General features: G+C 45.1%; 1 long non-coding RNA gene across 1 annotated transcript; it reads right to left on the bottom strand.

Moving 5' to 3' along the window:
* Positions 1 to 2,552: 2,552 nt before the first annotated feature.
* LOC144761682 (uncharacterized) lies at positions 2,553 to 24,404 on the bottom strand. Its single transcript, XR_013595846.1, has 4 exons — positions 24,187 to 24,404; positions 17,918 to 17,951; positions 17,789 to 17,823; positions 2,553 to 2,586 (listed from the first exon to the last, which is right to left on the bottom strand). It is a non-coding gene; the product is annotated as an uncharacterized LOC144761682 (long non-coding RNA).
* Between the last annotated feature and the right edge of the window lie 56 nt (positions 24,405 to 24,460).

Raw genomic sequence — 24,460 nt, 5'->3', positions numbered from 1 at the left:
GTTCCGGTCTTCCCCTGCCTCTTCTGTTTCCCAAGCCTCCTTTGTCATCTCAAGAAGGGTTCTTGGTTGACGCCCATATAGCAGTTCAAAGGATTAACACCCGAGGCTGCTTTGGGTTTGCCCTCTGATGACATAGAGGGCTAAGGGAAGAACCCGGTCCCATTCCGTCCCATTCACTGACAGCATTTTTTTTAAAGTGGATTTGAGAGTGCCGTTACAGCGCTCAACTAGACCATCTATTTGTGGGTGTGTGAACGTGGGCTGACGGCGGGCTGGAAATGCAGGCAAGGAGGCCGGATATAGTGGGCAATAGTGTCCTTTTATTGCACACAAGTCAGTTCGTACAACAAGAGAGGAAACAAAGATGTGGCTCCAGACAACAGGATGTGCAGTCTTCTTCCGCCTCCGGGTGTCGAGGGGTTCAGTGAGGGTCTCGGTCTTGGGTGTAGACATCTGCAGAAGGTCGGGAAGGCTCCTCGGAGGGCAGTAAGAGAAAACAAGGAGAAGGAGCCGTTAGTCCCACTGGGGCTAGAGGTCAGGTACCGTAACCGTCACCAGGGGTGAGGAAGTAGAAGGGACCGTGAGGGATGGGTGGGGAGGACAAGGAGAGGCAAAGGATGAAGGGGTGTTCAAGAAGGTTCATGTGGGGACAGAGTATATACAGTGCAAGGTGCTGTATATTATATACAAGGTGTCTAATTGCTATACGGGTCGTGTCTAAGATAGAGGGAGTAATTACACAGGGGCCGTACTATTTACACAGAACACCTAACGTGCTTTTAAGAAGGTCGAGTTGCGGCCGCTCTTCAGCCACCTCCGGGGGACTCCACCAGTCTTCGGACCACTCCTCGGTTTCTCCACTCCCGTCCTCTTCCTCCGCCACAGCTCAAGTCGAAATCTCCTGCCACGATACTCTGACGCCTTCTGCCTCTCGTCTTCCGTCTTTTCTGTGTCCTGCCGTCGGCAGGGAGGTGGGACTTCTGGGGTCAGGGGGAAGTCCTTCCGGTCCGTTGTCTCTCCGGATTGGACCCTGTAACAGAGAGAGGGGCGGGGTTTCTGTTGTCACGGATGCTTTTATGGTTGTTTCAGATCGCGGGCCCTGGAAGGGAGAGCATTTGAGGGGTGCCAATCCTGGCGGGGTGAGTAAGGGTCTCCCGACCCTTGGGGCAATATCACAGGGTGGTACACTGATGTTTTGATGTGTTGTAAGTTCAGGAGCTTACACACCTCTCTCATCAATCTAGAGACGAAGGGAGTGCCCTGGTCAGTCAATATTTCTTTAGGAAACCCTACCCTAGAGAATAATGTAATGAGTTTGTCTGCTATTACTCTTGAGGTAGGGGATTTTAGAGGAAAGGCTTCTGGGAATCTCGTGGCGTAATCCACTATCACAAGAGCATATGGGTTACCTTTCTTGGTTCTGGGTAGTGGTCCTATCAAATCCATCCCGATTCTCTCAAAAGGGGTGCCTATTATCGGGAGTGGTTGTAGGGGTACGGCTGGGGGGCGGTGAGTATTCTTCTTTTGACATACCTCACAGGCGTGGCAGTGTTTTTTTATGTCTTGATAGATCCCTGGCCAATAGAAGTGCCTCAATATGTTCTGTGTGGTTTTTTTCACTCCCTATATGTCCCGCTACAAGATGGGTGTGCGCGTAGAACATGATTTGTTCTCGAAAACACATAGGTATAGGAAGTTGTAGAGGGCTAGTGTGAGTTCCTTGCTGATAGAGTAAGCCGTCCTGTATTAAAAAACGAGGGAAACTGGTGTCTGATGTGTTTTGGGTACTATGGGCCTGCTCCCATGCAATGAACAGGGCTCTATCGTTTGCTTGTGCGAATTTGAAACACCTGTCTGTGGCCCATGGTGTCAGGACCCAAAAATCAGGCTTCCAACTATGTGGCTCGGTACGGATTCAATCTAACCATCCTGTTCCTGTCGGAACTACCTGGACTGAGAGAGTCCGATATTGGAGAGGCAAGATGGCCGCCAAGGAGGCCATGACAAATTAGGGGTTGGAGTTCTAGTCTTTGCGCTGTAGTTGCTCCCGAGTCTAGGAGCAGCGCGAGCGCGCCAGAAACTACGCACTTCACCAGAGCTGTTAGCCGGAGAAGACGCACCGCGCTGAGCTCTAGTATTTTAGACCCTAGCTTATGTTGTTGTAGTACTCCACTCTTTAGTAACTCGAGTGTTGAGGAAATACCCACGACGTGACTCGGCGCAATAATTCAAGCGCGAGTCACTAACCAAGTTCTTGTCAAAGTTCGGCGGTCTGAGGAGAAGAAAGCAGAGTCGGAGGGTCGTCGTCGTTGAGAGAAGGAGAACCCGGGAATCAAAAGACTTAAGAAGTTGTGACAAAACGAAGCTAAGTGAAAACAACTCGTTACAGTCAGTCAATTGTAGATAATCCAGAAGTCACTCACCTTAGAAACTCGAGAGGAGCCGGTTGTAGATATTTCTGTAAAAAGCGAGAGAGAGATAAGGAGAAGAGTTATTCGCATGACAAAGTTCGACAGTGTATCGTTTACTTCAGGAACTGTGTACATATTTACCAAAAGCTATTCCTCGTAGTCAATAGTGAAAGTCCTGAAAAAACAAAAAAGGAAAAGGTTAAATCGGAAGGACAATCAACAATAACTACAGGAGATAAACAAACCCCCCCTACTAAAGAAAACTCATCTAGTTAGTGAAGTAAGTGCACTTACCAAGATAGATATAATAAGATTGGCCAACAGAGTTATAAATAAGGTTCTACTGGTCAGAATATTGGACTGGATAGAAGAGAATAAAATCCTTTCCGACTACCAGGCAGGATTTAGAGTAGGTACTGGGACAATTGAACAAGCTTTTAGGCTTATGATGGTGTATTGGAAGGTCGTGGTTATAGGCAAAGGCAGTCTTTATCTCGCATTCATCGATTTAAAGACTGCCTTTGACCTTGTACCGAGGGAGACCCTGTGGAGAGTCTTGGCCGACATGGGGTTGCCACATTACTTACTTTCATTACTGGTTAGGCTGCATGAAAATAGTTTTGCCCAGATTAGGTGGGGTCCAGGAGGGGAAAAAACTAGCAGTATCCCGGTAGAGAGAGGGGTCCGCCAGGGATGTGTCCTTGCTCCCACCCTGTTTTCTCTTTACATCAACGGGGTGGTTGAGCACCTTCGAGAACATCCTTCAGATGAACCATCCCTGGCTGGCGAACGTATACCCACCCTCCTCTTTGCGGATGATTGTCAAGCCCGCTCTGGTATCACCGCCTTTTGCCTTCCTACCAGGTTCTAAGCTGAAGAAGTTTCCCTGGTTTTATCGTTCACATTAAGCCTGATCTGCCATGGAATAGCGTTAGCTTGATGGTTGGCGTTCTAGTCTTTATTCTTTGAGCCGCCATTTTGTGCGCGCGCTTCCAGAGCGCTGCGCACTTCAACTGCCTTCTGAGAGGAAGCGGTCGCATTCCAGAGTGTCTCGGCTGAGGCGTCTCTATTTTCGGCTTCCGCAACCTTTTTGGTCTTCGTTTTCAGAAGCGCTTGCATTCAGAAATCTCCTCGTCAAGCTGAGCAGCGGTTGGGAGTATTTTGAGCAGTTGGTGAGTCTCCTCCGGAGTTTCCATTTCCCTCCGAAGTCGAGGTAAGAAGCCATAGAGTCTTGAACAGTGGAGTTTGTTTTCACAAGTATCCAGTTTCCAGTTTGAGTCACGTTGCTGAAGTATCAGCGCTGCAGCTACCAGTATTATTTTCAAACAGCGCAAGTGAACAGAATTTTACCTATTGATGTATTACGTTTTGTCAAGTTTCCAGCTGAGTTCTTAACTGGGATTGCAATTGACCTTTTTGAACATTACAGAGTTGCTCAGACATTTATATGAACTCAGTTTATTCGAGTCATTTTAAATCTGTTTCAAAAGAAGGCAAGCTGCGCAGTATCCAGGACAAGTCTTCAGCAGTCCCCAAAGAGATAATTCTCATTGAATGCAGCTGATTGAAGAGTCCAGAATATAGTTCAAGATTCACCTTCTTCTAAAGGAACTAGCAGATAATTTCAGTAGTGTTTAGGGTTATAATATATGCGCATATAGTTTATATCCTTATTCATTATAGTGGTTTGTTTTAGTTGAATTTTAATATCAAGCTTCTTCTGGATTCATTCTTCGTGCCAACTTCACAGCGTGCTTCCACTCAATAGTTAAATCAGAGAGTGGCACATTCCGCACCCATTTCAGGTATTAATAGTTTGGGAAAAGACAATAGAGAAGTTTAACCAAGACCTGAGAGAATGTATTAATGTTGTGTTACTCTTACAGGTATTCCAAGCGGCAACGAAGTTTTGGAAGATACCAGGGTGTGGCAGTCTCTCTGTTTGTTATCCACTTCCCCTTTCCCCCTCATTCCTGAGCTCAGAGGTTTCTGGGACCAGGGGTGTTGGGGAGTTGGGAATTTCTCATCTGAAGACCCTCTCCAGATCGTCCCCACAGAATATCAGAGTTCAGGTATAGTCCTCTTGACAGATTGAAGTGCCCAAATATAGGTGCCTTCTGTCTGGGCGAGATGGCTGAGGGTTGGGATGTTAAGGCCTTGACCTCCATTTTGGAAAGTTTGCAAAAACAATTGAGCGAGACTCAGGAGGAGGTAAAGAAGTCCAACCTGGAGACTAGTTATTTACGGCAGAGAATAGATGAGATAGCCATTAGCCCCAGTACCAGTTTTGAAAGATCCAAGTTTCAGAGTTTTGCACCATCTTCGTCCTCCTCAGAGTTAACAACACAAGTGGTGCATGCCATGTCGCCCACTATTCCTTTGGCCCCACCCGAAAGATTTCAGGGAGATCCGCATAAGGCCCAAATTTTCCTGACACAGTGCTCTTTGCACTTTTTGTGCAAACCAATTTTGTTTAAGGAGGATCAGTCCAAAGTGGCGTTTGTTCTGTCTTACCTGAGTGGGGATGCCGTGGCGTGGTCGTTGCCCTTAGTGTCAACTGATGATCCAGTGCTTTACAAATTTGAAGATTTCAAAGCAGAATTTTTACGAATTTTTGACAGAAGAACCATTTCACAGACTACGGATAATGAGTTGTTGGATTTAAAGCAGGGAAACAAGGAATTGGTGGCGTACTTAGCCCAATTTAATAAACTTATTGTTGAAACCAATTGGCCAACAGCTAAGAGAGCTGCTATTTTTCATAGAGGGCTTAAGGACGAACTTAAGGATGGTTTGGCCCAAATTCCAAAGAGACCTACCGACTTATCTGAATTAATAGACTTAGTGTTGCAAATCGACCAACGACAATCTGAAAGGCGGAGTGAATGTCTCAAGGACTCTCGGACGATTCCGCCCAGATATGATCGTGCCCGTTCGGAAGTAAGTTAGAGCAATGAAGGGAGTCTTTGTGAAGAACCCATGCAAATTGGAACAGTACGGGGCCCTCTCAGCAAGGAAGAGCGAGAAAAGAGGCGAGCTGGCAAGCTTTGTATGTATTGTGGTCAATCGGGCCATTTTGTTCGAGAATGTCCAAAGAAACCAAAGCCTTCTGCTTGGGTAAAAGATCGGCTCCACCAGTAGACGGAGTTGCTCTGGTGGGAGCGGCACAAGAGTCAGCTCCAAAACTACAGTCTTTAGCAAATACGTTACAGTCTTCAGCTCCTCATCTGATTTTGTCCAGTAAAATACAGTTTGGTGGGGCGGCGCATGAGAACATTTCTATCATGATTGATTCCGGAGCTACAGGCAACTTCTGCGACATCCAGTTTGCTAAGGCATTGGGTATTTGTTTTGAAAAGAAGTTGAGACCAGAGCCAGTTCGGGCAGTGGATGGTACCAACCTGTCTTCGGGACCCATTGTAGCTGACACGGAAGCCATCACTGTTTTTGGCCCGGGAGATCATCAGAGTGTTGTTCGATTCAATTTAATTGATGCTCCCCAGTTTCAGTTAATATTAGGATTGCCCTGGCTTACGGAGCACAACCCAAAAATTGACTGGGCCAAGCGCACTTTGGACATGACGTCTGAGTTTTGTCAAGAACATTGTTTTCACCCTCATTCGGAAATTCCTTTTCAAACCATGTCTTCCAGTTTGGCAGATCAAATTCAACTTATCTGTGCCTTGGAAGTTCCAGAGATTCCTGAAGAATATCAAGATTTGGCGGAGGTGTTTAATGAACAGGAGGCTAGAAAGTTGCCACCTCATCGGGCTTATGATTGCCGCATAGAATTGGAACCTGGTGCCTCCCTTCCTTGCAGTCGCATTTATGCACTATCTGAACCGGAGAATCTGCATTTAAAGGAGTACATTGAACAAAATCTAGCCAATGGCTTCATACGCCCATCCAAGTCCCCAGTGTCTTCTCCTCTCTTTTTCATTCCTAAGAAGGATGGTACTTTAAGAACCTGTATCGATTACAGAGCGCTCAATTTGGTCACTAAGAAGAATCGCTATCCTTTGCCTCTCATCTCAGAACTCTTGGATCAGGTTAAGGAGGCTCATATCTACACAAAATTAGACCTCAGAGGAGCGTATCATTTGGTTCGAATGGCCGAAGGGGAAGAATGGAAGACAGCGTTTCGCACCAGGCTGGGATTATTCGAATATCAGGTGATGCCCTTTGGGCTCTGCAACGCCCCGGCTGCGTTCCAGCACTTTGTTAATGATATTCTTCGCGAATTCTTGGACCGCTTTGCTGTAGTCTATATTGACGATATTTTGATTTTCTCCAACAGTCGGGAGGAACATGTGAATCATGTGCGAACCATTCTGGAACGACTTCTTGAACATCAATTATATGTGAAGTTGGAAAAGTGTGTTTTCCATTCGTCCAAAGTAGAATTTTTAGGCTTCATTCTTTCTCCAGATGGTGTGTCCATGGATGACACCAAACTTCAAGCAATTAAGAATTGGCCAGCTCCTCGATCGGTAAAAGAGATACAAAGTTTTTTAGGGTTTGCCAATTTCTACAGAAGGTTCATACACAATTTTTCGAGCAAAGTGAGTCCTATAACTAGATTGCTGCGAAAGAATGAAAAGTTTGTCTGGGAACCTGTTACTGAGGAGGCTTTTCAATTGTTGAAAGAGGCTTTCACCACAGCACCTGTGCTTCAGCATCCAGACTTGAATGAACCATTCTATGTGGAGGCTGATGCTTCGAATTTAGCAATTGGAGGAATCCTGTCTCAGAGGCAAAAGAGTACTGGCCAGTTGCATCCGGTTGCCTACCATTCTCGTAAATTAACTCCAGCAGAAATAAATTACTCAATTGCTGACAAGGAACTATTGGCTGTCAAGGACACATTCCAGGTCTGGCGGCATTATTTACTTGGAGCCAGGCATACATTCACAGTCTTCACTGATCATAGAAATCTGCAATTTTTGAAGTCAGCTCGAACTTTATCCCCTCGTCAACTAAGGTGGTCTCTCTTTTTTGCAGACTATGACTTTGTTCTAACTTATAAACCAGGAGCAGCTAATGCTAAAGCGGATGCCTTATCTCGGTTGGAGTTAGGAAGTGAAGCTGAGCACCAGGAGGAGCGTTTTGTCATTCCTGAAGAAAAGATTGTAGCTACTGCTGTGGAAGATGATTTGGGCAACAAAATTTGTGTTGAGTTCGCTCAAGAGAAGTTTGAAAATTGGGATAAGGAAGGCCCAGATCGAGTAATAAAAGAAGGAAAACCCTTTCAATCCGGAAAGATATTTGTTCCAAGTGAAGATATCAGATTGGAAATCATACAGCAGTTTCATGATCATTTATTGGCAGGACATAAGGGTGTTGCTAAGACCATGGAGTTGGTAAAGAGGGAGTTCATCTTGCCGGGCATGGAAGCTCAGGTGAGGCAGTACGTAGCCACTTGTGAGCAATGTGTCAAAGGAAAAAACATTAGACAGCTCCCACAGGGTTTACTTCAACCGTTGCCGGTGGCCCCTTCACCTTGGCACACCATATCAATGGATTTCATTGTAGACTTACCTTCCAGTCAGGGCAGTTCTGTAATTTGGGTGGTGGTAGATCAGTTCACAAAGATGAGCCACTTCATTCCTTTGAAGGCCCTCCCAACTGCACCTCAGCTAGCCGATTTGTTTATTCAGCATGTGGTCAGGCTTCACGGAATTCCCAAGATTGTAATCTCGGATCGCGGTTCACAATTTGTGTCCCGCTTTTGGAGATCCTTCTTGAAGGGTATTGAACTGATTCTCGTCTGTCCACCAGTTTCCATCCAGAAACGGATGGACAGACCGAGCGTGTAAATCAGGATTTGGAGCAATATCTCCGTTTGTATCTCATGGATCGGGAAGGCGAGTGGCCATCCTTACTTAGTACTGCGGAGTTTGCTTACAATAATTCTGTTCATTCGGCCACAGGCTTCTCTCCCTTCTTTCTAAACTCTGGAAGGCATCCAAATATGATGGTGGGGAAGACTGAGGTTGAGGTTCCAGCAGCCCAAGAGGTTATCTTAAAGTTACAACAATCCTATCAGTTGGCTTTTTCCAACCTTTCTAAGGCTAAGGAGAGTTACAAGAGGTTTGCAGATCGTAAAAGAAGGGAAAGTCCTCAGTTTGAGTTGGGAGATTTGGTTTGGGTTTCCACCAAACACATGAGATTGCGTGGAAATAGGAAGTTCCAACCAAGGTTTGTGGGCCCTTTTCCAGTAGAAAAGATGGTAAACCCAGTTAGTGTGAGAGTCACTCTTCCAAGGTCCATGAAGATCCATCCTACCTTTCATGTCTCCTTGGTGAGAAAGAGTCCGCCTCATCTTAGGCAGGAAAACCCCCCCGCTCCTGTTCAAGTTCAGTCCTCTGAGGAGTTTGAGGTTAAGAGAATCTTAGACTCCAAGTTGAAGAGAGGTAGATTGTTCTATTTGGTGGACTGGAAGGGCTATGGGCCGGAGGAGAGATCTTGGGAACCTAGTTGTAATGTACACGCCCCCCGATTAGTTGCTGCATTTCACAAAACCTTCCCACAGAAACCTGGAGAGGGGGCTTTGGTGGGGGGTACTGTCAAGCCCGCTCTGGTATCACCGCCTTTTGCCTTCCTACCAGGTTCTAAGCTGAAGAAGTTTCCCTGGTTTTATCGTTCACATTAAGCCTGATCTGCCATGGAATAGCGTTAGCTTGATGGTTGGCGTTCTAGTCTTTATTCTTTGAGCCGCCATTTTGTGCGCGCGCTTCCAGAGCGCTGCGCACTTCAACTGCCTTCTGAGAGGAAGCGGTCGCATTCCAGAGTGTCTCGGCTGAGGCGTCTCTATTTTCGGCTTCCGCAACCTTTTTGGTCTTCGTTTTCAGAAGCGCTTGCATTCAGAAATCTCCTCGTCAAGCTGAGCAGCGGTTGGGAGTATTTTGAGCAGTTGGTGAGTCTCCTCCGGAGTTTCCATTTCCCTCCGGAGTCGAGGTAAGAAGCCACAGAGTCTTGAACAGTGGAGTTTGTTTTCACAAGTATCCAGTTTCCAGTTTGAGTCACGTTGCTGAAGTATCAGCGCTGCAGCTATCAGTATTATCTTCAAACAGCGCAAGTGAACAGAATTTTACCTATTGATGTATTACGTTTTGTCAAGTTTCCAGCTGAGTTCTTAACTGGGATTGCAATTGACCTTTTTGAACATTACAGAGTTGCTCAGACATTTATATGAACTCAGTTTATTCGAGTCATTTTAAATCTGTTTCAAAAGAAGGCAAGCTGCGCAGTATCCAGGACAAGTCTTCAGCAGTCCCCAAAGAGATAATTCTCATTGAATGCAGCTGATTGAAGAGTCCAGAATATAGTTCAAGATTCACCTTCTTCTAAAGGAACTAGCAGATCATTTCAGTAGTGTTTAGGGTTATAATATATGCGCATATAGTTTATATCCTTATTCATTATAGTGGTTTGTTTTAGTTGAATTTTAATATCAAGCTTCTTCTGGATTCATTCTTCGTACCAACTTCACAGCGTGCTTCCACTCAATAGTTAAATCAGAGAGTGGCACATTCCGCACCCATTTCAGGTATTAATAGTTTGGGAAAAGACAATAGAGAAGTTTAACCAAGACCTGAGAGAATGTATTAATGTTGTGTTACTCTTACAGGTATTCCAAGCGGCAACGAAGTTTTGGAAGATACCAGGGTGTGGCAGTCTCTCTGTTTGTTATCCACTTCCCCTTTCCCCCTCATTCCTGAGCTCAGAGGTTTCTGGGACCAGGGGTGTTGGGGAGTTGGGAATTTCTCATCTGAAGACCCTCTCCAGATCGTCCCCACAGAATATCAGAGTTCAGGTATAGTCCTCTTGACAGAGATACGCTTCTAATATCGAAAACCCCCGATAGGCCTTCAAAGGCTCTTGAATAATTTTCAATCTTTTTGTACTAAACGGGGCCTCGTAATTAACATGGGCAAAACCAAATATCTTGTGTTGAATCCCCCCAAAAAATTAGCACGCCCTCCAATCCTGAATGCTGAACCTCTGGAGAGAGTAGAAGTGTTTGACTACCTGGGCATTCGTTTATCGCACAATATGCAATGGTCCCCACATTTGGATAAAATGTTATTATCCCATAAAAGGATAACAGGAGCTATTTTGAAAGAGCAACGTTCCTGTGTAACTAGACCAATAGCTGTTGTTCTTGATATCTATGTAGCTAAAGGGGTCAGTTCTGCTCTGTATGGGGCGGAGCTTTGGGGCTCATCTATTACCAATGATTTGCCAAAGTCCGAAAGGAAATTCTGTAGGGCGATTATGTCACTTCCTCAGGGTACCCCTACGGTCCCATTAATGCTTGACTTAGGCTGTCGCCCTATTGAAGATCTAGCAAGATTACGCCCACTCCTACTATGGGCACGATTGTGGCGAGTGCCTGAACTTAGTAAATATGCGCAAGGCCTCGCAGAAATTATGTCCTTGTCAGGGTGGCACAAAATCAAATGGCTGAGTGACATTAAAATCTTGCTACTTAATTTGGGCCCAAGTGATTCATGGGCTAATAGATCATCTCCTCCAAAGGCAATCCTTAAGAAACTTTATTGGAACTGGATTACGTCCCAACGAAACACTAATGCTTCTATGGGCAGACTTACTGAAGAGTTCTTAAAATTTAAGGACTTACCAAAGCGTGAACTTTATTTGGACGCTATTGGCAAACCATTTGATAGGGCTCTTTATTTTAAATTTAGAGCAGGAACATTGTCGCTGTACACTTTTTCCTCAAGATGGAAATGACCTGCACAAACTGTAGAGCTTTGCCCAGTATGTCTAGCCAGACCAGAGACATTGGCACATTTTATGTTTGAATGTGGAGAGTACAATCTACCTAGGAAAATATGGCTTAAACATCTATGTCGCCAATTGGGAACTAGGTGCCACTCAGACGCAATTCGTATATTAATGTCTGACAGCCGTACCACCTATGTTTGTGCTCTCGCCAAATTTTTATCATGGGCTTGGTCAATCCGAGCCAAAAGGCTTAAATCAACTGTTTATTTTTTTTTTAATTAACTTATGATGTGATTCTTAAAAAATAATACTGAATTCTTTTTAAAAATGACTGTTTATGCGTATATTCTCTTTGTAATCTGTTTTATTCTTGGCTCCTTTTATTGTTCTTATGAATTTTATGTGAAGCTTTTATGATAATTTTTTTATCGAAATAAAGCCTTTTTGACTTGACTTTTTGACTTGTTATAAATAAGGAAAAGACTAATCATATATTTATTTCTTGAAAACATAGTGACAACTAATTAGAAGAGAGAGCAGTCAATACAACAGCTGACAGAAGAGAAGCAAGGTCCAGAGACATAAGGGTGGGTGAGCATTACAGTAGAGCAAGATTAGGGCAGGCTTAGGTAGAGTAAGATTATAATGGTGTATTATCTTCTAGGTTCCAGTGAACGCAGACAGCGATGAAAGAAGCCGTCTGAGGAAGCCTCTCAGGACCTGTCTCTTCTCTGTTTGTTATTTTATCCAATTCCCCCGTCCCCCGAGATGATGTAGGACGGTTCTGAATAAAGACCTGCTGGCATTGTTTTGAGGGATTAGGGTACTAGCATCTCTGCTCCTGTGCAAGAACCGGGAAGTCATAAGGTAATTCACGTGGGATCCTGACAGAGTGAAGTGCCCAAGTTGTCTTCGCACCTGAGCAGAGATGGCAGAAGGAATTGATGTTTAATCATTAGGAACATTCTTAGATGCTATACATAAGGAACTGGGAGAGGTCAGGGAGGAAAATCGAAACCTAAGGCAGGAAGTAGTTAGTGCCAGAAAGGAAACTGCTGAGTTGGCATTGGGATTACACCAGTCTAGCAGTTTGGAGAGAGAAGCCATGAATCCTGTACTAGAGGCAACTAACAGGTCAACCACACAAGTCATACATTCCCTGTCCCCTGTCATACCATTGGCGGCTCCAGAAAGGTTTAATGGGGACCCGCAGAAAGCACAGATATTCCTCTCACAATGCTCTTTGCACTTCATGTGCCGCCCTTCTATTTTCCCTGATGCGCAGTCTAAGGTGGCCTTCATACTCTCGTATCTAAGTGGAGATGCAGCCGCATGGTCCATGCCTCTAGTCTCTCGAGAAGATCCCTTGTTAAGGAACTTTGAAAATTTTAAACAAGAATTCCTTCGGATATTCGATCGTCGGAGGATTTCTCAAGTGGTGGATAATAAATTGCTTGACTTGCGACAAGGTAATCGAGACCTAATAGCATACCTGGCCCAGTTCAACAAGTTGGTGGTGGAGACCGATTGGCCTGAAAGCAAGCGAGCAGCAGTGTTCTATTGTGGCTTGAGAGATGAATTAAAGGACACGTTGAGCCAAATTCCAAACCGGCCCACCGAGATCTCTGCACTCATCGACTTGGTTCTTGAGATAGATTTCCATCAGGGAGAGCGAAGAGGAGAAAAGAAGAAGGATTTTCGAGCAATCACTCCAAGATTTGACAGGGCCCGGTCGAAAGGCGCAAGAACCACAGAGGCGGCACAGGGTACTGAACCAATGCAGATTGGAGCCATAAGGGGTCCATTAACAAAAGAGGAAAAGGACAAGAGAAGAACCAACAACCTATTCATGTACTCTGGGTCCGGAGGACATTTCGTTCGAAATTGCCCAAAGAAACCAAAGGGAACCTTCAAGCCGAAGGAAAACTAACAGCACCACCTGTGGACGGAGATGAACGGGTGGGTGCAATTTCAGAGATAACTCCAAACGAACATCAAGTGGCAAATACGCTGCAATCCGCAGCTCCACATTTAATCCTATCTATGAAGATTAAATTCAGATTGCCAACCCTAACTGAAGTATCCGTTATGATAGATTCAGGAGCGACAGGAAATTTCTGTGACTTATAATTTGCGGCTAAGGTGGGCATTCAGGCAATAAGGAAAACAAGGAGTGAACCCGTCCGAGCGGTGGATGGAACTAATCTTTCATCAGGTCCCATCGTAAGTCATACAGAGGCGATTCAACTGATTTCCAATGACGTGCATCAAGAACAGATCCAGTTCAATTTAATAGATGCCCCTCAGTTTCAACTGATTCTTGGACTCCCGTGGCTCACTGAGCATAACCCCACGATTAACTGGAGCACCAGAACAGTTGTAATGGACTCGAGTTACTGTCGTGAGAACTGTTTTGATTCGGAGGTTGCATGTGTGGAGTGTAACCCAGCTCTGTCCTTGTGTTCCGTGGGACATTCAATGTGTGTAATAGATATGCACGAGATTCCAGAGGAGTATAAGGAGTTAGAGGATGTATTTAATGAAGTGGAAGCCGAGCATCTACCTCCGCATCGAGTTTATGACTGCAAGATAGATTTGGAGCCAGGGTCGAACTTGCCATGCAGTCGTGTCTACGCATTGACAGAGAAGGAACATCAACATTTGAAAGAGTATCTGGACAAATATCTAGCAAATGGTTTCATTCGACCATCGCAGTCACCCGTCTCCTCTCCTTTGTTTTTTGTGCCGAAGAAGGAAGGGGAATTGAGGACGTGTATCGACTACAGAGCCATCAACAGGATAACAAAGAAGAATAGGTATCCCCTACCAATAATTTCGGTCCTCCTGGATCAAGTGAAAGGAGCCCAAATTTACACGAAGCTAGATCTAAGGGGCGCCTACCATCTAGTTCGAATGCGTGAAGGAGATGAGTGGAAGACGGCCTTTCGGACTAGATTCTGACTTTTTTAATACCAAGTAATGCCATATGGATTGTGCAACGCTCTAGCAGCATTCCAACATTTTATTAATGACGTCCTGAAGGAATTTATAGATCAGTGTGCCATCGTGTACATCAACGATATCTTGATTTATTCATCTGATGTGACAAAACACCATGAGCAGGTGAAAGGAGTTTTGAGAAGACTGCAAGAGAATAAATTGTTTGTTAAACTGGAAAAATGCGCCAACTGCTGGTTCCCTTGCTCCCGGCTGATTGAATACACGTATTTACTACGTGACAGGCGCCTGCATTTACTCAGGTCCCCTGTGCCTTGGATTTCCCGGCCCACCAAATTGCTTGAGACCGCCTGAGAAGATTAAGTACCCATAGGTGTATCCCCTGCCGTGTCCGCTCCCCGGAGGAGGACTCCAGCACCTTCAGCCTACAGCACTCCAAACGAGACAACCCAGTCCTGATGATGGTCTACATTTGATATGGACCGAAACGTCGTCGACTCCACAGCGCAATTTATAGGCGCATCTTACTATGACCTTAACAAAAAATTGTGAATTACATTATTTAAAGTTATTGACTGTTGGTCACTTGTTGAGCTAATCACTGTGTATATATTTCACTTTGCTCACTTTGCGCCGTTCACCGCTGTTCACTTACTTCACTTGCGTCGCCACTTATCACTTGTATATATTGAGCACCAAGTTTTATCGGTTGTCATTTGAATTGTCCATTTATGTGCTGTACATATTCTCTGTGGCATGAAATTGTCTTGATATGAATTGAATATTAAGCGACTAAAGATCATTTTTGTAATTTGAATCCCTGAGTATAAGCGTCTCCTTTTCCTGACTGTTGTAATGCCTTGTGCATGCAATATAAATTGTCTGTTTATTCATACCTTTTGGGATATTGTTTTTGCTTTAAACTTTGTTGTTTCACAGGTAGAATTTTTGGGATTCGTTCTTTCACCTTCCGGCATTTTGATGGATCCTCGAAAAGTGGAGGCGGTGACAAATTGGGAATCTCCGACGAATGTAAAAGAAGTCCAAAGTTTCATCGGATTTGCTAATTTTTACCGCAGATTTATTAGTGAGTTTTCCAGAAAGATACTCCCCCTCACTAAGTTGCTAAAAAAGGGGATCAAATTCGAGTGGTTAAAAGAATCGGAGGAGGCCTTTCAATCTTTGAAGAAAGATTTCACTACTGCACCAGTGCTGTTGCATGCCGACCCGTCAGAACCCTTCTACGTAGAGACCGACGCGTCAGATCAAGCTGTAGGAGGAGTTCTGTCCCAGCGACACAAGACCACGGGCCAACTGCACCCAGTAGCTTATCGATCTAGGAAACTGACCCAAGCAGAGGTCAATTATACAATTACGGAATAAGAGTTACTGGCGATAAAGGATGCCTTCAAGGAGTGGCGACACTATTTGATGGGAGCCCAGCATCAAGTAACGGTGTTCACAGATCATCGCAACTTAAAATTCCTGAAATCCGCCAGAACCCTTACACCAAGACAACTTAGATGGTCCTTGTATTTTGCGGACTATGATTTTGTGATTACCTTTCATCCTGGAGCTCAAAATGGAAAAGCAGATGCGCTCTCGAGACTAGGCACTGAATCTCAGAGAACAGTTACAAACGTTCAACCAATCATTCCCGGTGCAAGGATTATTGGAACCACAATCTCAATCAATTTGCAAAAGACCATTGCAGAGAACATGAGTCCTGAGGCCATGCAGAACTGGGTTAAAGAAGACTCAAACAGAAAAACCATTCACCAGATGCCATATCATGGAAATGCCTTGTATATTCCAACTGCAGAACTTCAGCAACAGGTGATGCACGAATGTCATGTTGACAAATTAGCTGGACACAAGGGAGAACACAAGACAGAGGAGCTAATTAAGAGACATTACTGGTGGCCTCGGATGACTTCAGATATTGAGAGTTATGTTAAATCCTGTGAAGTCTGCGCGCAGGGGAAGTCCGAACGGCAAGCACCAAAAGGATTGTTACAACCCTTACCCACACCCCTCTACCCTTGGCACACAGTTACACTAGATCTCATTACTGATTTACCTTCAAGTCAAGGCTTTGATACAATCTTAGTGGTGGTGGATGCATTTTCTAAGATGGCCCATTTTACAGCCTTAAAGGGGATTCCTTCCGCCAAACAGTTAGCGAGCCATTTCAGTTCCCAGATAGTCAGAATACATGGAATACCTAAAATAGTCATCTCAGATAGAGGTCCCCAGTTTGTGTCCCACTTCGGGAGGGCCTTTATGGAGGGTTTAGGAACTGAAGTTAGGTTTTCCACTAGTTACCATCCGGAAACTAATGGACAAACTGAGAGGGTGAACCAAGAGTTAGAACAATATCTACGGCTATTTCTCTTGAAGGAGGAGGGAAACTGGTCGGATTATTTGTGGTCAGCTGGATTCGCCCATAACAACGCAAAGAGTAGTTCGACAGGTTTCTCTCCCTTTTTCTTGAATTATGGCAGGCATCCAAATGCGACTATTCGACAAATGGAAATAGCAGTTCCTGCGGTAAAGGAGGTCGTTTCGCATTTGAGCCAAATTCAGCAGAAGGCAGTAGATAATTTAAAGATAGCCAAGGAAAGGTATAAGAGCTATGCAGATCGGAAGAGACGAGCAGGACCTCCCTTGGCACTTGGAGATAAGGTCTGGCTGAGCACAAAACATTTGAGACTGAAGGCAAATCGGAAGTTTCAGCCTCGCTTTATTGGCCCATACCCAGTTGAGGAACAAGTCAATCAGGTTACCTACCGATTAAAGCTACCTTCCAAAATGAAGATTCACCCAGTCTTCCATGTATCTTTGCTAAAGAAGACGTCTACAGATCTGAGAACTCAATCACCCCCTAAACCGATTCAGTTCGAGACAGGAACTGAGTTTGAGGTCAAGGAAATTCTGGACTCTAAGAAATCAAGAGGAAAATTGTACTACTTGATAGACTGGAAAGGTTATGGTCCAGAGAACGGTCGTGGGAACTGGAGGAGGATGTTCATGCTCCCCGGCTGATTCAGTCTTTTCATCAACGGTTCCCCAACAAACCCAGAAGGGAAGAGCCTGCCTTGTTGGGGGGTACTGTCAGGACCCAAAAATCAGGCTTCCAACTATGTGGCTCGGTACGGATTCAATCTAACCATCCTGTTCCTGTCGGAACTACCTGGACTGAGAGAGTCCGATATTGGAGAGGCAAAATTGCCGCCACGGAGGCCATGACAAATTAGGGGTTGGAGTTCTAGTCTTTGCGCTGTAGTTGCTCCCGAGTCTACGAGCAGCGCGAGCGCGCCAGAAACTACGCACTTCTACAGAGCTGTTAGCCGGAGAAGACGCACCGCGCTGAGCTCTAGTATTTTAGACCCTAGCTTATGTTGTTGTAGTACTCCACTCTTTAGTAACTCGAGTGTTGAGGAAATACCCACGACGTGACTCGGCGCAATAATTCAAGCGCGAGTCACTAACCAAGTTCTTGTCAAAGTTCGGCGGTCTGAGGAGAAGAAAGCAGAGTCGGAGGGTCGTCGTCGTTGAGAGAAGGAGAACCCGGGAATCAAAAGACTTAAGAAGTTGTGACAAAACGAAGCTAAGTGAAAACAACTCGTTACAGTCAGTCAATTGTAGATAATCCAGAAGTCACTCACCTTAGAAACTCGAGAGGAGCCAGTTGTAGATATTTCTGTAAAAAGGGAGAGAGAGATAAGGAGAAGAGTTATTCGCATGACAAAGTTCGACAGTGTATCGTTTACTTCAGGAACTGTGTACATATTTACCAAAAGCTATTCCTCGTAGTCAATAGTGAAAGTCCTGAAAAGACAAAAAAGGAAATGGTTAAATCAGAAGGACAATCAACAATAACTACAGGAGATAAACAGACCCCCCCTACTAAAGAAAACTCATCTAGTTAGTGAAGTAAGTGCACTTACCAAGATAGATATACCAAGATTGGCCAACAGAGTTATAAATAAGGAAAAGACTAATCATATATTTATTTCTTGAAAACATAGTGACAACTAATTAGAAGAGAGAGCAGTCAATTCAACGGCTGACAGAAGAGAAGCAAGGTCCAGAGACATAAGGGTGGGTGAGCATTACAGTAGAGCAAGATTAGGGCAGGCTTAGGTAGAGTAAGATTATAATGGTGTATTATCTTCTAGGTTCCAGTGAATGCAGACAGCGATGAAAGAAGCAGTCTGAGGAAGCCTCTCAGGACCTGTCTCTTCTCTGTTTGTTATTTTATCCAATTCCCCCGTCCCCCGAGATGATGTAGGAAGGTTCTGAATAAAGACCTGCTGGCATTGTCCTGAGGGATTAGGGTACTAGCATCTCTGCTCCTGTGCAAGAACCGGGAAGTCATAAGGTAATTCACGTGGGATCCTGACACATGGTTCTGGGGACAACAAAGCCAACAAAGCCGGTATGGCTTGATTCTTTCTCACGGACTGTTTGAGGATGTGTGTGAACAACTCTATGAAATTAGGGTTGTCAGTCCCAATAATAATCTCCTCTGGAAGGGTCTCTAGCACACCCACTTTCACAGTACACTCTTTTCCCCCGACCAGGTCTAAGGTGACATTTGCTATTGGGTAAGGTTTAACATCCCCATGGACGCATTTGATGTATACCCAAGAGTAAGGGATCACTTGGCTGGGTTTAACGAACACCCCTTTGATAACGGACTGTTTGCATCCGGAGTCGAGAAGAGCCTTAACCTCCTCCCCATTCACCCTCACACTCACATGGAATGCTCCTCCCAATTCGGCTGAATACAAGACGGTTTTGGGGAGATATCCTACTTCCATGGGTTCCTTTAGGGGTTTTCTTTGGGGGCAGAGTCTGGCGATATGCCCCCAGGCCCGACATTCGAAACATTGTGGCCTTCGAAAACTGGGTATGTCTTGCTTCTGAGGACGGTTGGTAAAAGTCTCACTCCCCGTTCTTGGTTTCCTTTCTGTTTTAACGGGTAGTGGTCTACTTGGTTTATCCTGTTCCCAGGGGTGCGGTTTGGGCTGTGCTCTAGCAAAAGTAGAGGCCATTTCCATGGCCTGCGTCGTGGTCAGATTAGAGAGTTGTCTGAGCCATTTTTGGGTGTTGTATGGCAATGCCTCCAAATACTGCTCCAGATATATTTTGTCCATAATTTCCTCCTTGGAGGATGTTGTGAGGTTAAGCCACTTGTCAGCGGCTGACTTCAAACGGAAAAACAAAGTCTTGGGGTTTTCTCCCGGTGTCCCCCTTTCTTTTCTAAAGCGTACGCGATAAGCCTCAGAGTCTAAACCCAGATGGTCGGGGATAACATTTTTGATGGTGGCGTATGGGACGGTTCCGAGGCGTTGGACACCTGATACGCTGCTTGGGCTTCAGCCAATAATAGCGGTGCTAAAAAAAAATGGCCACTTTTCCAGGGGCCAACCACAGGCGTGGGCAGCCCTTTCAAAATTTAGAAGAAACGCATCAGGGTCTTCTCCGGGTACATATTTTTGGAGGGAGATCCCCGAGGGAGTGGGATGATGGATCCGGGGTTCCCGGTACTGAGGCACGACAGGGTCTGTTATAATTTTTCTGTAGTCCATCTATTTGGGCCGAGATAGTGGTTTTAAATGTCTCCCTATCAGCTTGGGCGGACGTTAGTTGTTGTTCCACTGCTCAACCCAACTGCTCTTGTCCTTTCACAAGATGCTGTAGTAGTTCTTCCTTCCGAATTCTCAACATTAACAACCATAGATCTGCGATACCAGTGATCTGCGCTGTAAGTAGGAAAAGCGCTCCAGACCAACCAAAAGCTTCAACATAACAATCGTAAACAACAAACCCCCCCACCTCATCCCACCCCCAACCGATACACAAATACAAGGCACCCAGTGAATCCCAACAAAGGACCGACACCCTTGGACAGGGAAGGAGGGAATGAAAAAAAGGGAGAGTAGGAAAACATACTAAGGGGGGTGGCAACACTCCATTGGAGACTTCGAAATGTATGATTATAGGTACCAGGGATTGTCCGCTAGTTCAGTGCTAGTTTCATGGTCACAGATCCAGTCATTAGGAGAAACACCAAATGAAACTATCAACGCTCAGACATGGGTGTAGAGGTTTGTGACATTCACACCCAGGAGATAGCAATTGTAGAATCCGTTCGCAGTTTCAAAACACCTGAGTCGATTACAGAGCACCAGGAAGTGCCGCAGGATATCTTCATGGATCAGGTCCAGCACCGTCGCCCTTGTGTTGCAGTGTTTCAGCTGGTTTTTGCTTCTTCCAGAAATTCTCAGCTTCTTCAGGAGTGTCAAAAATTTGAGTTTTAACGCAAAGTTGGATACGTAGTCTGGCCTGGTAGAGCATGCCGTATTTGACATTCGCCTTTTGGAGACTGCGCTTCACGTTAATATACTTGCGGCGAGCATCTTGAACTAATGGTGTAAAATCTGGGAATAGGGAGATGGTCGAGCCCTGATAGGCAAGTGTGCCTCGCTCCCTGGATAGATGGAGGGCTACATCATGGTCATTGTAGTTGAGGAGTTTAGCAAGTATTATCCTCAGGGGGGGGTGGGGGGGCTCCCGGAACCGGGGGGGCCCCAGTGTTCGAGGGGCTCGCACAACCGTGAATGACGCAGAGAAGACCTCTCTTCCAAACAACCACACAAGGACGTATTCTACAAATTGGCCGTGGGGCCGGTATTTGTGGATTCTGCAATTCCGGCAACACAAATATTGCTTCTGCGTGACCGCACTTCCAAATCTTCGGTCTTGGTAGCTAGTTATTGGAGTAGGTTCTGCATCCTTTCCAGTCGTCTCTGGAGCGAAGGCTGCGCATCCTCCAGGTCTGAAAGTCATTGTTCCGCACCACCAATTTGCGTGTCTTGCATCTCCAAGCGATTATGTATATTGTCTAGCCGGCTAGTTAGAGTGTCCAAACGAGCATCAATAGCTTGGAAACCAGCCCAGAGTTTGGCCAATATTGCGGCAGCGCCCTTAAGTGGGGTCGACTCCTCTTCCGCAGTGTGCTCGGCCTCTTCATGCCTAGGGGTCTTTCCCCCATCGAAATTGAGAGAGGCAAGCTCCTATGTGAAAAATCGAAGATAGCAGTAAGGGCAGGCAAGTGGAATTATATCAGTGCTGTGGCCGCAGTTTGCATGGATTCAGGAAGGGCCCAGATAGAGAAAACGGGTGTAGTCAGAGTCTCTGGACACTTATTGCCTTGTGCGCTCTCCCTGATTAGGCACAATGCTACAAGGTGGGTAGTCTACGATAGAGTGGAGGAGAGCGACCCAGCGGGGTCAGGGCGATCAAGGATGCCAGGCATCTCAGTGCAGCCAGGACTGTAGATGCAGCTACACAGCCAGCCGCGGAACGGGCATGTGGAAGGTGCTTGCTTGCAGTGGGTCCGGGCCGGGAGGCGCAATGCAGCTCATACCGGACGGGATTCTCCACTTCCCACTCCAGCAGCCACAGAGACTCCTTGAATTTCCCCGTTTGCAGTTATTTTTAATCTCCCCAGGTTAGCAGGCCACAGGAATTGTTCCGGTTTAGCAGCAGGCAGACGCGGCCGCCACTACACTCAATGCAAGCGCGTGCGCTTCGGGCCCGCCCTCAAGCTCACCCGAGTCCCCTGTTGACTCGGGACCTCCGAGAGCAGCGTCAGGCCCGGGCACGTCACGTGTCCAATCGCAGCATACCGATCAATCCGCTTACTGGTGTGCCAGGGGTCTCTGTCGTCGCATTCGGACTGGATTTGTAACTCTGGGACATCAGCAGGCAGACATCGCTCCCCAAAGTCTCTGGAGCTCCTGAGTCAGGCGGCCATTTTGGTCGCAGGCTCAGCCATGCCCAACATTACTGGAAGTTATGATTAAAAAAGAAACCAGGATCAAGTGCACACTGAATCATGGCCTTCAGGCCCTAGTGGGAGGCTCATAAGCCTATGGTGGTTTGAATGATACGGGAGCAGCGTCAAATGAGCCCCACATAGGTCTGTTGGTCAGACACCAGGGGCTAAGTTGCAGCAAGGTATTATCTCTAAGAAATATGAGCCATTAACAACACATATGAAATTAAACAATACTGGAGTTCTTCCAGTTAGTGAGAACTGATTTACAGTCTAGAGTCAGCATTAAGTCTAGCAGAAATTCAACAGCTTTTTTAATTTGTGGATCAAGTTGTCCTAGCAGAATATAGGCGAATTCATGAGTAGGATTAATACCCAGGGTACTTTAATGAACTTAAAATACAATCCCAGTATTTTTCAGTATGGGGCAATAAAGGAACATTTGCGACAGGTCACCTATGTGATTGCGACAGTTCCAGCAGGTAGGTATGTAGAAGTGAGATATCTTATCTGTCTCATGGGTGCAGGGACACCCTTTGTCTACTGGTTCAGTGAATGAGAATCGACACTGGAGTGGGACAAAACACAGGTTTATTACATCTCATGAGATGAGTCTTATCACTCAGACACTGCAAGTGTCGGAGGGAGGGGGCTAACAAGTACAAGTTCAAACATGGCATTTATACTTTTGGGTGCCTCGTGAAACACATTGAAACCACTTTGTCATTGTTACATAATGCTCACACAACAACTTACACAACCTCTTTGTATAATGCTTACATGCTGAACTATGGAATGCTGATAAACCCCTAACCACATCTTTGTAGATAGGCACGAGAGGTTACAGGCGTTGGTGGGCAAACAGATTAGACATCTGTGCACCAAGGCCCTTCGGCAGGGCTGCTTACTCTGACACGCGAGGATTATCAGTATGACCAGCTTTCAGTAAACACATAACTTCTGACTTTATGAAAGTCCCCGCAGAAACATACAAATGGGGGCTGGTAGACTAAATGGAAGAGCAGTAGAGGCTAACTTAACAGAATACATTTTTTACTGTTCAACAGTCACTCCTTTTAGACTCTACTAAACACATGTTGTCTAATTAAAAAATAAAAAATATATATTCCAGATACATAAAACGTCATGAGTACAGAAAGCATAAAAGAGAACAAATTAACATACTTAGTGAAATAATCACCATGACCACCATATTCCTCCACTTCTAAATCTGATCCTTTTGCCTGGCAGGGTTACCATCATCATCTGCTCTTTATTGAAACCTCCTGATCAAAGGTAAAAACCTTACTAACATGTGCTGGCCAGAAAACCCCAAACCAAGCCGTGCAAGAGCCATTGTGGGAGAATGGGAGTGGTATGAGAGGCGTTCCCCCTTTTTCCGGTGTGCAGGCAACAATCCACGAACCCAACAATCAAAAATATTAGCAATACTATGAGTATAATGCAACATTTGAATGTTCAGGTGTAGGGCATACAAGTGTATGCATAGGAAATTTCACATGTAGGAACCAAGCTATTACACAAATACTCATAACACTAGATAAACTTGCTGCCAAATAAATGAATGTCCATTTATGTTTAGTCTCTCTCGACGTAGGGTGTTAAATTTCTTTGCGTTCTTCCTCCATGTTTGGCATACAAAAATCAACAATGTTTTTAACTGTATTGTCTCATAAAAATGCTGAAAATCAAACAACAAGGACCTGGCACAACTTGGTGTGTATATATATGTATATATATATATATATATGTATCTATCTATCTATCTATCTATCTGGTATGGGTAGATATTCTTATCTTCTCCCAAACTCATATGCTCTTTTTTGCACTCTGACCTAATCCACTGTGCCTGAATATTCAATGAAAACACAGAAAAAGTAAGGGAAAAACCAGTTGTCAGTCACTCAGCAAATAGCACTCTCGCTATGTGTATGTATACTACAAAGAAAACGTGTGAAAAAATCTCACATGCGTACCACCGGAGGAGCTACCTGCAGGTTCTCACCAGCTTGCCCACGTACTTATCATCATTGATACCTTTCTCATATGAAAGGAAAGTGTGTGTCCAGTGCAAAAAGGTGTACAAACTAAATATAAAGACCCAGTGGGAAAGTGAGACAAAAGACGTCCCTAGTAAAAATTGGGGCTCAACTCACACACGTATTCGTAACTGTTTAATTCCAAACGTGGGCTTACCGTATATTAAAAACACAGCATGTTGTGAACCACTTCAAGAACGGCCAACATGTTTCATTGCCTGTTATACAGTAGCGGCAAATTCATCAGGGCAACCGAGGTCAGCAGTCACCTCACTGGACATCTAGAAAAGAGTCAAGAGTGACTGACAAACATTCAGACAAAGAAAAACAGACTGGTAAATTATTTAGGGAAATACCACCCAATTTAAGGTTTCATTTCAGTATAGGTAATAATCAAAACACGGACTGGACTAAATTATAGCCCTCCATCC

Source organism: Lissotriton helveticus, chromosome 6 (genome assembly GCF_964261635.1).
Source record: "Lissotriton helveticus chromosome 6, aLisHel1.1, whole genome shotgun sequence".
Lineage (NCBI taxonomy): Eukaryota > Metazoa > Chordata > Amphibia > Caudata > Salamandridae > Lissotriton > Lissotriton helveticus.
This window is presented reverse-complemented; position numbering and strand designations above follow the sequence as displayed.